The sequence below is a fragment of the Danio aesculapii genome, chromosome 15 (assembly GCF_903798145.1).
Source record: "Danio aesculapii chromosome 15, fDanAes4.1, whole genome shotgun sequence".
Taxonomy (NCBI): Eukaryota; Metazoa; Chordata; class Actinopteri; order Cypriniformes; family Danionidae; genus Danio; species Danio aesculapii.
The window spans coordinates 27,498,912-27,511,616 of NC_079449.1; the positions used below are offsets into that span (position 1 = coordinate 27,498,912).

The 12,705-nt window shown below is 34.9% G+C and overlaps 1 pseudogene; it reads left to right on the forward strand.

Moving 5' to 3' along the window:
- The first annotated feature begins 3,768 nt into the window (after positions 1-3,768).
- LOC130241997 (alpha-2-macroglobulin-like) overlaps positions 3,769-12,705 on the forward strand; it is a 28,377-nt pseudogene continuing 19,440 nt past the window's right edge.

Here is a 12,705-nt window from a genome sequence, read left to right on the forward strand (position 1 = left end):
TATACATCAACCTCTAAGCACTAAACGTATAACCAATATAAGTTAAGTGTATACAAAACATGTATGTACAAAAATCGAGAGTAATAAATTTGTCAAATCTATGGTAAATAAAAACAACTTGCATTTGCATTTGAAAAGCATTAAGGCTAAGCTTTGGTATTTCTTTATTTTCAAACTAATATTGCAAAACATGTACAAAGGTTTTCTGTGCAGTTTTATTTTGTGGAATAAATAAAATAATTGAATGTTTACAGTAATGCAGCTGCAGGCGCACAACAATGAAGTAATATGCAAAAATAATAATGCTTTTATTACACCTCTCCAAACCCAAGGTCATATAGAAAAGGGAGAGTAAATGAGAATAAAACACATGCAACTCAAAGAATAAACAAGGTTTAGAAACCAACAGCTGTTCACTGTTCACATGGACAAATTTTTATAGAATCCAGATTTATTATGACAATTATTAATATCTGATCTGTATTTGACAGAAGTTTCATATATTGACATGGCACATTAGTTATTTTATAGTTAGTTGAATGTATTATTTGCTTACATTTTTTACAGGCTATCTGTCATCTTTTGACCTCTTTCATTTACAGTTAGTACAAAAATAATAGAACATTCTGAAGCGGATATTTGTCTATGTAAATAAATTACTTTATTGGGAAAAGTGAATCTACTGCTTTTTGCAAATTATTTGACAACCCTTAAAAAAATTACACAATTTTCAGCCAAAAACTAGTAATATCATCAATCTTTCAGGTATTAGATTTTAGGTGTTCAGCCAAAGCATTGATTAGATATAAGCAAATGAACTGCAGAGAAGAAAAAAAAGAAAAAGAAAAAAGTATTATAACATCTATTTATAATATACACAGAGCTCTTGTGGTCTGAAATTCGAAAGAGTAAAATGTGTGCGCACACATTGTAAGTGATTTCATTATCTTCCATATTATCAGCAGCTTCCTCATACACGCACATTACAGGACTACACAATATCATTATATTTTATACACAGTAACCCGCATCTCAAACATAAGAAAATGGGGAAATCTGTAATTATGACAATGCAAATTCACAATACGTTATCTTAGAAAATGCACAAAAATTCACTTCTAATATTGTAACAAATAAGCCAAATCACACTCAAATAATTTTTAGACATAAAACACATTCAAGTCATTTTATATTTCAAACATGTACACACTCATTGTACACACAAACTTCCAAAACACATACTCTGAACAGCCTTTTAGACGCTAAAGTTAAAATCCACTAACACTTCTAAAACCTGAGTTTTATATCATTACACCATTTAACTCAATAGACAAACACAACTCTTTTTTTTAAAGGATATACAAAATTAATTTATAAAAAGAAAATTATTACAATCTATTAAGCGTTATACTGTGTAATGCAAATATAATGCTCTGAGGGCTTCCAAATATTACTTCTTTTCACAATACCAGTGTGTAGATTATGGGTTTAAATAAAAGTGAAATACCATTTAACTTATTTATACATGTGCTTTTCCTGCGTATATACAGTAAACATGTCTAATAATGTCTAATAAAATTTTTTAAAGAGATCACGTTATATTTTCCATCTGCATATCATGGGGTTCACACCCATGCATTAATGCTGTCTTATTTATTTGCACTTTGTGTGAACAAACCCTAATGCTGAAATTAATGGATGATTTAAGGATCTGTTGGAAAGTGCAAGAAGTCTAATAACACGACAACTTAATTTTCTCATTTAATCAAATAAAATAAGAGGCTTGGTCATGGGACGCTTTGGAAAGGAAGAGTCATAAATGAGAAAGAAGTTTATCAAGTTTATGATTCTTACCTAAGAACAGAAGGACATGGTCAATGGGCGTTTGGATATTCTGATGGATATCTCTGCAAGACAACAAACACAAACCACTTACCAGGGAATTTGTTGCTTTCTTAATGTAATTCAGATATTCTAATTGCATCTGAGTTAATACAATATGATATTTACTGAGATACTAAACAATATTTTCATTATTATTCATCTGTGTTTCTTTTAACATTTAACAAAAGATCATGCGCTATAAAGGGTGATGATTAGAGATTTACATATTTGTATAAAATTATTATTTCTGCGTGAAATACAGTAGGATATAGACTATAAGATGTTGTAAATTTTGTAGATGTTAAAATTTCTTCTGTTTTTATTTTCACTCCAAGCATATAACCTAAAATGTAATATATAACAACCTTATAACCGCTTATAACAAACTCCTACAAGTGTAAAAACCAAAGCAGAAAAATAAAGCCATGGTTTTGCATGTATCAAACTATGACATCATCAATAAACATTAAAATTACAGTCTTTGGACTGTGTGGGAAACCAAAGCACCAGGAGGAAACCCATAGATCTAGAGAATTATAGGCCTACATTATTAGATATTTTATTATTTTTAGATCTGTGGGCAGAATTCATAGATGCAAAATCAACTCTTTTGGGATGTCAGAGTCGAAACATAGCCCACACGGAAAGAACCTATATAAACATATGAAGTATATTTTCATATAGGTTTAGATGTAGGTTTTTAATATATGTGACATATATAAAACTGCCCGTTTTCCTATTTTATATGTGTATATGTACATATATGCACATATGTATACAAACACATGTATATATATGTACACATATATGTACACATATATGTACCTATATAGGTACTTATATGCATATATGTGTGCATATATGCCCATATATGTTCACCTACAGTATATGTTTACCTATATATTAGTAAATTATTAAAATCCATATCTGCAAGACAACATGAATAAAAGAAATTTCATTTTTTTATTTACTTTAGAACAATCAAATAGTACAAGAAAAAATATAATACAAGAACAAAAATAAGGCAAAAAACTGAACAGAAAAAAAGACAAACCATTTTGTTATACATTTCCTCCTTTTCCATGATCTTCATACAAGAAAGAACTGACCTTGTAAATGTTTCAGGAAAACATGTAGACATAGCTTTCAATCTCCTCTCACTTATTTGCCATAGTTAAATACCATAACATGCCAATTACATGTGATACCTATTTCAAGTGTTGCTGTTTTTTTAGTTAGTTCATCTTGTATACATACATACAAACATACATACATGTACATATAAGGCTTATTTGTGGATATAAAGAAGCAATACCGGAGACCTATATGGCCAGCTGTATATGCACATGTATGCACTTTAAATTTGGCTATATGTGGCATATATACACATATATACAGCATATATTATCATATATGTGCAAATTTACTTCATGTTTCATATTTGTGCATACATCCTCATATAGGTTCTTTCCATGTGGGAGCTGATGATAGCTTTGCTCTTAATTTTCTAAACAGTGTTAAATACAGAAGTTCACCCAAATTATAATTCTGTCGTCATTTACTTGTTAAATACCTGTTAAGAGGTTTTTTTTCTGTTGAACACAAAAGATGTAAGTACTCACAAATTTTGAAAACCTGTTAAAGTAGACTAGACCTATGTATTTCTTTTTCCTCCTATGGATGTCAATGGTTACAGGTTTTCTACTTCAAAATTACAAAAAAATAAAAATAAAAAACAGGCTTGGAAACAAATGATGACAGAATACTGTTGGGTAAACCATCTCTTTAACAAGCCCTGCTGTGTTTTTTATGTTTGTACAGCGCCATCTTGTGACGACGAAAGTGACTTCGAAAGCACCTGACGTCGTTATTACGTCAAATCCCAATGTCCCAGAAGGTCTTGAGCGCAGCATATCTGTTTGTTTGCAGGTTTGTAAGCTTTTACTTACAAGAAGCTTCGCAGAGTCTCTGGCGCCAGCTAAAGTTAATATTTTAAACGGAACGTTTCTGATGGAATAAAAGAGGCAGTCGGACTGCTGCACTTGACTGTTAGTTGCCTAGGCTAGGTTTTTCAGTCAGTGAAAAAATCTTGCAGATCGCGAGTGTCTGCCTGGTCTCTCGTTATGACTGCCAAGTTCTGTGTTTGGAAAGGGCTCATTTTAGCCATTATCCTGCTCGTGGTTAATGGAGAAATGTCAACTCCGTAAGTTGCTTTAATTTTTTTAATTAAATTTTTTTGCTTTTATGTAATAACGCTTATGATTTTGTACAGAGAATTACACCTGCTATAAATCTATTAAAAAATATATATTAATAACATTTCCTAACAGAAAGTGATATTCATTTCAAAAACATACCTCTTCATTTTATCGCTTTATTCCAACGTTATACACATATAATTACCATCAGTTCACCACAGTGTTCTGTCGTCTCTAAACAGGTCTTTCATGGTGACGTTTCCTGCAGTGATTGAGTCAGGATCTGAGGCCAAACTGTGTGCAAGTCTTCTGAATCCCAATGAAAGCCTCGTCATGAACATTTATCTGAATCATGGGAACCAGAACACGTTACTGATGCAGGAGAAAGCTGAGCAAGAGTTTCACCGCTGCTTTAACTTTCAGGTTTGTCTTCAGACGCAGTGTGTTCACAAATCATTGAACATTTATTGGTTCATTTAAATAACATCTTGCTCATCAGGCTCCTCTGGTAGAAGCAGAATCAGTGCAAACAATGAAAGTTGAGCTTCAGGGGAAGAATTTCAAGATGACAGAAGAGAGGAAAGTCAAGTTGAGGCGTTACAATCCTTTGACCTTTATCCAGACTGATAAACCCATCTATATGCCTGGACAGACTGGTGAGTTGTCTAAACTCTTGGCATGTGTTGCATAACATGTTGTCAAATGTTATGATACCAAAATAATTTGCTTCCATTTCTTGTTTTAGTGTTTTTTAGAGTCATCACCATGGATGCCAAGTTTGTGCCTCTTGATCAGACGGTTAGACTTTTGTTCTTTGTTCATTTTAGTCAAACAGTAGATGTCAATAAATGAGAATCTCTTATATCAGCCAGTAAATTGTCAAATGTACTACTTAAAATTCAAAATAAATTATAATGGATTTTTATTTTGTCTTTGCAGTATGATACGATGGTGCTTGAAGTAAGGAATTTATTTCATATTTAGAATTTAAAAATGTATAGTTTAATCAAGTAACAGCACAAATAACAATTTAATACTAAACTATATGTAAAAATGCTGTTCCGGTTATTGTCTTTTCTTATTTTTCATTATTATTCCTGTTAGGACAGTCAAGATAACAGGATTGGTCAATGGACAAATGTTTCGTCAACAAGGTGGATTTTGCAGCTTTCTCATGAGTTGAACCCAGAAGCCCGTCAAGGAATGTACAAACTAAAGGCTTATATTGGTGAAAGGATGATCTCAAATGATTTTGAAGTGAAAAATTATGGTAAGTCATATGGTGTTGTACTTCACTTTGAGACAAAGTCAACAAGAGTCTTATCTCAGATATTTGCTGTTGTTTTTTGTGCTACTATCCAGTTTTACCCAAGTTTGATGTTACTATAAAACAACCAGAGACACAGAGTATTGGTGACAATGAAATAAAAATTGAGATTTGTGGGAAGTGAGTAACCTTTTTTCTATTTGAATCGTCTTATCCCTGCAGTGTTATCAGTGTTGACCTTGTTGTATGTAAATAATTTTAGATACACCTACGGCCAGCCTTTATCTGGTAATGCATGGGTGGAAGTATGCCGTGATCAATTTGAATATATTTTCTATATTCATCTGTGTTTGAACAAAACTGCTCAGGTGTGTGAATACACTGTAATTGTAGTTTAACACTTGTTCTTGCATTTCTCAATTCAGTAAGATGTTATTAAAATATTCCCTCTCTTAGATGAATGAGTCGGGTTGTGCATCTTTTATCTTCAATACATCAGCCTTTCTGAACTCTACAATTGAGAGCAATCTACAAAATTCTCTTCTAGTTAAAACAAATGTCACTGAAGAGGGAACAGGTGAGCCGTTGCATTAGTAGGCCAAAATCATTCTGCAATTTTACTGTAGGGGCAATAGCCCGCAGTGCAGCATTAAAACCCTACCCTAATTACTAACCCCTATCCCATGATTATTGTTCATGTTATATGAAGTTTAAATGTTCTTATTGAAACATACTTTTTTTCACAGACACCGTCATGACAAAATCTGAAACCATATCCCTGACATATGAACTTGGAAAGGTGACATTTGCTGAGCTTCCTGATTTGTTTGAACATGGATCCATTATAGAGGGAAAGGTAAAGCTACTGCAATTTAGACTGTATTCACACAATAGTTCATTTGGTCCAGACCAAATATAAAATTGGCACTGTCATTTTTTTAAATAGAACCTTAAATAGAAAGATTTTCTTGAAACTCACAAAGAGCTTCTTAAATGTGTAATGCTGAGTTCAGACTGCTTTATTTTAGCCCTGATTTTGACTCGCCGACAGGTTTTGAGAAATCACAGACAAATGTCTGAAATCACAGGCCAATCTGTGCTCGTTTCGTGCTCTGTGCACGAGTAACAATCACACAGTGTGAACTATAAGCAAAATAAGTAAATTTTCTACCCCACTAAAGGCTTCTTTCTCATTATGTAGTTATTAACAAAAGATATACTATGTTTCCATGTCACTTCTTGTGTGAGTTTGGTTGAGACATAGTTTGGACAAAGTTTGTTCCTATTTTAAAGTCATGCAGTGTAAACCCCCTGTTGTCGATCCATTTTGCAGTGTAAACAAAGCAGCGTTGAAACGCTACCCCAGATAGTCCTGCAGTGTGAAAACATCTGTGAAACCACTACTTTGAAAGTCATGCAGTCTGAACTCAGCAAAAAAGGCAAAATGGCACCGAGTTATTTTGTTCATCTCACACAAAAAGATCTGCTGCAAAGAGTGGAGTTTTCACATAATCCATGTCCGTATTAAAATGTAACAGGCAACATTTTGACTTTGATGAGAAATAAATGAGCATACTAGAGTGTTATTTTCTTCTTATAGTCCCATCTTTTGATCATGTGCAGTTTTTGGTGTGTGAACCTCTTTTGTTTGTTTACCTCTATTCATATTTCAGTCAAACCACAGTTCTTTAGGAAGTGGATGTTTTTTAGACTACACCTGTAAATGCTTGTGTTTATAAGAGGTGTAACTTTTTTTCTGTCCTTTTCTTCCCAGATCAAAGTTGTTCATTTTAACGGGACTCCAGTTTATAACAAAACAGTTTATCTCATGAAAGGTCGACCCTGGTCCTCTCAGCTGCTCCTAATTCTCACTACAGACAGAAACGGACTGGCCATCTTTTCCTTTAATACAACTAGTCTGCCTTCCAGTGATCTTCATCTGATGGTGGGATTTAAGTTCATTATTCACTGTATAATTCTAAATGAAAAATGTGCCTTACAAAACAAGGTTTTTGGTTTTATATCCAGGCAAGTTTAACCTCTGAGGTTCAATATGGCTACAAAACTCCACGTTTTACTGCTGATGAAAAAATTGTTCGGCTTCTCCAGCCTGCCACTCCATACTCCCCAACATTAAGTGAACTGATTATAGAGAATATTGAGCAGCCATTAAAGTGTGACACTGAGATTACAGCCACTGTCAAGTATTATTTTGTTGGAGAGACTGTTGAAGACTTCAATACTGACATTGTCTATATGGTGAGTACATGTGCTCATTCTCAACATTAGGTTTACTGCATTAATTGACTGCACTGGTCAGTTTATAACAGTGTCCCCAGCTAGAAATTTTTAGTTCTCTACATGTTCTGAGAATATTACCAAGCAATGTTGCATTACAGTTTTCGACGGGTAGTTTTGTTTTAGTTCCCAGAACATTCTCTTAAAAGATAGGAAAACATTTTCTAAAAACATTCTAACCACATTCGCTGGTAACAATTTTTAAAACATTATATTCTAACATTCTTATAACATTATTAGTGAGTAGTTTTCTTTAGGTTCCCAGAATGTTCTTTTTTATTATAGGAAAACACATTCTCTAGAAGCATTCTAACCACAATTGGTGGTAACAGTTTTCAAACATTATATTCTAACATTCTTATAACATTATTAGTGGGTAGTTTTCTTTAGGTTCCCAGAATGTTCTCTTTAATGGTAGGAAAACATTCTCTAGAAGCATTCTAAGCACATTTGGTGGTAACAGTTTTAAAACAATATATTCTAACATTCTCATAACATTATTAGTGGGTAGTTTTCTTTAAGTTCCCAGGATGGTCACTTTAATGGTAGGAAAACATGCTCTAAATACATTCTAAATACGTTTCGAAGTAAAATTGCTACAACATTATACTCTTAACGTTTTAACGTATTGTTTTATTTCACTTCCCAGAACATTCTTTAAAAAGATAAGAAAACATTCTCTAAAACATTGTAACCACATTTGGTGGTAACTTTGTTAGAACCTTATTAGGGCTAGTTTTAGTTTAGTTCACAGAATGTTCTTTTAAAAGATAGGTAAACATTCTCTAAAATATTCTAAACCTGTTTAGTGGTAACATTGTTGAAACATTATAATTTAACATAAATATAACATTTCAAGGTATTGTTTTATTTTACTTTCCAGAACATTCTCTTAAAAGACAGGTAAATGTTCTCTAAAACATTCTAATCCCATTTAATGGTACCATTGTTAAAATATTATACTCTAACATTTTCAGCAGGTACTTTGTTCTAGTTCCCAGAAAGCCTTCTATAAAGTCAGGACAATATTCTCTAAATATACTACATGTTTGTTAATAACATTGTTTGTTTGTTTTTTTTATTCCAAAATGTACAGTAACAATATGACAGACACAAAACACTCTCTATAACCATTTAAAATATTTAATTTTACTGTAGCAGTGTGAAAAAGAAAGTTTAAAGCACTGCATTTTCTTACATTCTTGTGCTCATTGTATAGCACGTGTAACAAATAAAAAAAAAAGAAAATAATTTTAAAAATCTGGTATATTTAAAACAAGAATAATTTTCTAACACATAATACAAATTTTACTAATTGTATGAAATAATAATTAATTGTCACTTTAAATCTGTGTGTTTGCCACTATCTTTTAAACCACTAGGTTTTACTTATTTGTCTGCAATAAGTTTTTGAACATGATATTTTATATATTTTACATTTACATTTACATTTAGTCATTTAGCAGACGCTTTTATCCAAAGCGACTTACAAATGAAGACAAGGAAGCAATTTACACAACTATAAGAGCAGCAGTGAACAAGTGCTATAGACAAGTTTCAGGTGTGTAAAGTCTAAGAAGCTAAGCATTAGTAAAAAAAATATTTTATTTATTTTTATTTTTTTTTGAGATAGAGAGAGAGAGAGAGAGAACAGTTAGTGGTATAGCCAGAGAGGCAGTTGCAGATTAGGAAGGAAAGTGGAGACTAAACAGTTGCGTTTTTAGTCGTTTCTTGAAGACAGCAAGTGACTCTGCTGTTCTGATGTAGTTAGGGAGCTCATTCCACCAACTGGGCAGATTGAATGTGAGAGTTCGGGAAAGTGATTTCTTCCCTCTTCGGGATGGAACAACGAGGCGACGTTCATTCACAGAACGCAAGTTTCTGGAGGGCACATATATCTGCAGAAGTGAGAGCAGATACGAAGGAGCAAAGCCAGAGGTCACTTTGTAAGTAAACATCAGAGCTTTGAATTTGATGCGGGCAGCAACTGGTAGCCAGTGCAAACGGGTGAGTAGCGTAGTGACATGTACTCTACTGGGTTCATTAAAGACCACTCGTGCTGCTGCGTTCTGAAGCAGCTGAAGAGGTTTGATAGAACTAGCTGGTAGCCCGGCTAGCAGAGAGTTGCAATAGTCCAGTTTGGAGAGAACAAGAGCTTGAACAATGAGTTGAGTTGTATGTTCAGATAGGAAGGGTCGGACCTTTCTGATGTTATAAAGTGCGAATCTGCAAGATCGAGCAGTTCTAGAAATGTGGTCAGAGAAGTTCAGTTGGTCATCAATCGTTACTCCAAGGCTTTTTACCATTTTGGATGCAGTGATGGTTGCTCCATCCATCTGGATTGAAAAGTTATGGTGAAGAGTCGGGTTGGCAGAAACTTTAAGCATTTCCGTTTTCGTGAGGTTAAGCTGAAGATGATGATCTTTCATCCAGTGTGAAATGTCTGACAGGCAGGCTAAAATGCGAGCTGGAACCGAGGGATCATCAGGGTGAAAAGAGAGGTATAGCTGGGTATCATCAGCATAGCAGTGGTAGGAAAATGTTTCTGGATGACTGTTCCTAAAGATGCCGTGTAGATAGAGAAGAGAAGTGGCCCAAGAACAGAGCCCTGAGGTACCCCAGTGTTTAGATGCTGTAGGTTGGACACCTCTCCCCTCCACGACACCCTGAATGACCTGTCCGAGAGGTAAGAACTGAACCATTGAATAACAGTGCCTGCGACGCCCAGTGACTCAAGCGTAGATAGCAGGATCTGGTGGTTTACAGTGTCAAAAGCAGCTGATAAATCCAGCAAGATAAGGACAGATGATTTACAGTCTGCTTTAGCCAGTCTGAGATCCTCCACGACCGAGAGCAGGGCAGTCTCAGTTGAGTGGCCTTTCTTAAAGCCAGATTGCTTGTTGTCCATGAGGTTGTTTTGAGTAAGAAAGTCCAGGACTTGATTAAACACTACTTTCTCCAAAATCTTGGCCATGAATGGAAGCAGGGATACCGGTCGGTAGTTTTCAAGTAGCGTTTGATCCAGGTTGGGTTTCTTTAGCAGTGGGATTACCCTAGCCTGCTTAAATGAAGTAGGGAATAGACCAGAGTCAAGAGATGTGTTAATTATGTGAGTCAGTGTTGGTATAACTGCAGGAGAAATGGCTTGCAAGAGATGAGAGGGAATGGGATCAAGCGAACAGGTGGTTGCATGGCTTGATAGCACGAGATTGGACACCTCAGACTCAGAGAGCTGGGAAAAAGAGGTGAGTGTGTGTGGTGTTGGTGGTGTATCTTGCGTGTTTGTTGTAGGTGCAGCAAATTGAGCACTGATTTTTGCAGTTTTGGTGCAAAAGAATGTAGCAAAGTCATCAGTAGTGAGTGTGGAGGATGCTGGTAAAGGAGGAGGATAGAGGAGGGAGGAAAATGTTTTAAAAAGTAAGCGAGGATTGGTGGCACTGTTGACTTTCTGACGGAAGTATGTCTGCTTTGCAGAAGTAACCTCAGTCGAGAAAGAAGACAGAAAAGTTTGGTATGTTATGAGCTGTTCAGGATTTTTAGTTTTCGCCAACTTCTCTCAGCAGCCCGAAGTTTTGAGCGATGCTCACGGAGAACATCAGAGAGCCAGGGTGCAGGAGGACTGGCCCGGGTTGGCTATATTTTAATAGGTACAGGTTAAAATTAGTGTGTTAATTGTCTTTCTGTCTCATTATTGAAAAGAAATCATGTTCTTATAAAATTTCTCTAATGTGACTGTGAGTATGTTGTTACTTTAGTTTTTATAAAACATTGTGAAAAAGTTTTCTAAGAGAACATTGTTTCATCTGGTGCCATTTCAATAATCTTAAAATGTTTTTAAAATGTTGCAGCTAAAATGTGCTAGCTTTGTTTAAATGTCTTATTGCTAGAACATTTTTCAAAGAACATTCCACATCTCACATCTCAATGATGTTCTTAAAACATTTCTCTAATGTTACTGTGAGAATGTTCTTACTTTGGGTTCATGAAACATTGTGAAAACGTTTTCTAAAAAGAACATTGTTTAATCTGGTCTCTTACCAACATTTTCAAAACATTGCTAGAATGTTTTTGTTCATTGTTTTGGGAACATTTTTTTTTTTTGAATATTCATTGGATATTACATTGAAATGTTTTCTTTAAAACATTAACACAACGTGAAGTTTAAATTTTAAACTAATTTCGAGAGGAGCATGTGCTCATGATTGACCCAGCTGGTCCACATCAGCTAATCATGATCCTCCAATCAAAGGATACCAAGTCACTATATATATCCTCATTTCCTCTCTACAACTATCTTCGTCTGGAAGAAAGCTTCCGGCTGCTAAAAAGCTTCAGCTCTAAAAAGCTTTTACAGCATTGCGCTTTTCAGCATATCAATATGGAAATAGCCAACAAACATCTTCAACTGCAGCCAGAGCCATGAAGCCAAACTCTCACCGCTCTCTTAGCGGTCCACCCGTGGTAATGTACATAGCATGCTTTAGAGGAGGCCGTGCAAAATAACTACTCTCCAACAAAACTAAACATTTCGTATATCTTTAGAAAGCAAGACTCGCATAACTAAAATAATTGAAACCATTTTAAGGACACAAACACTATGGACTTAGCGTCCTCTGTTGAACCGTAAACAACCAGAGATAACAAACCAAATAAACCCACCTCTCAAGCTTCCGGCCCGTCCACTGGTCCCTAACGGTTTAACAACCTGGATAATGCACTGCAAGAATTAAAGCAATCCAATCCGTAAAATATTAGTCCACAACATGCTTGTATGTTGATAATCATCCATGGATTCACTGCTGTCATCCAAACTAGTCGCTGGACTGCGTTCAGTAAGTAGCATCTTTCAGACATAAACACTTGTAATTTGTTAAACAAAATGGCCGCTGACCTTTGCACTTTTGATGGACACTTCTTTGAGCCAATAGCTGGAAGAAGTGTCACAGTCCAAGGGCTCTCAGAACATGAGATGGTCCCGCCCTCTCTCCCGATGTTTATGAACAGACACAGTTGCAAAGACTTTGTGAATGAATTGGGCCAGTTACGCTTCTGACTTTA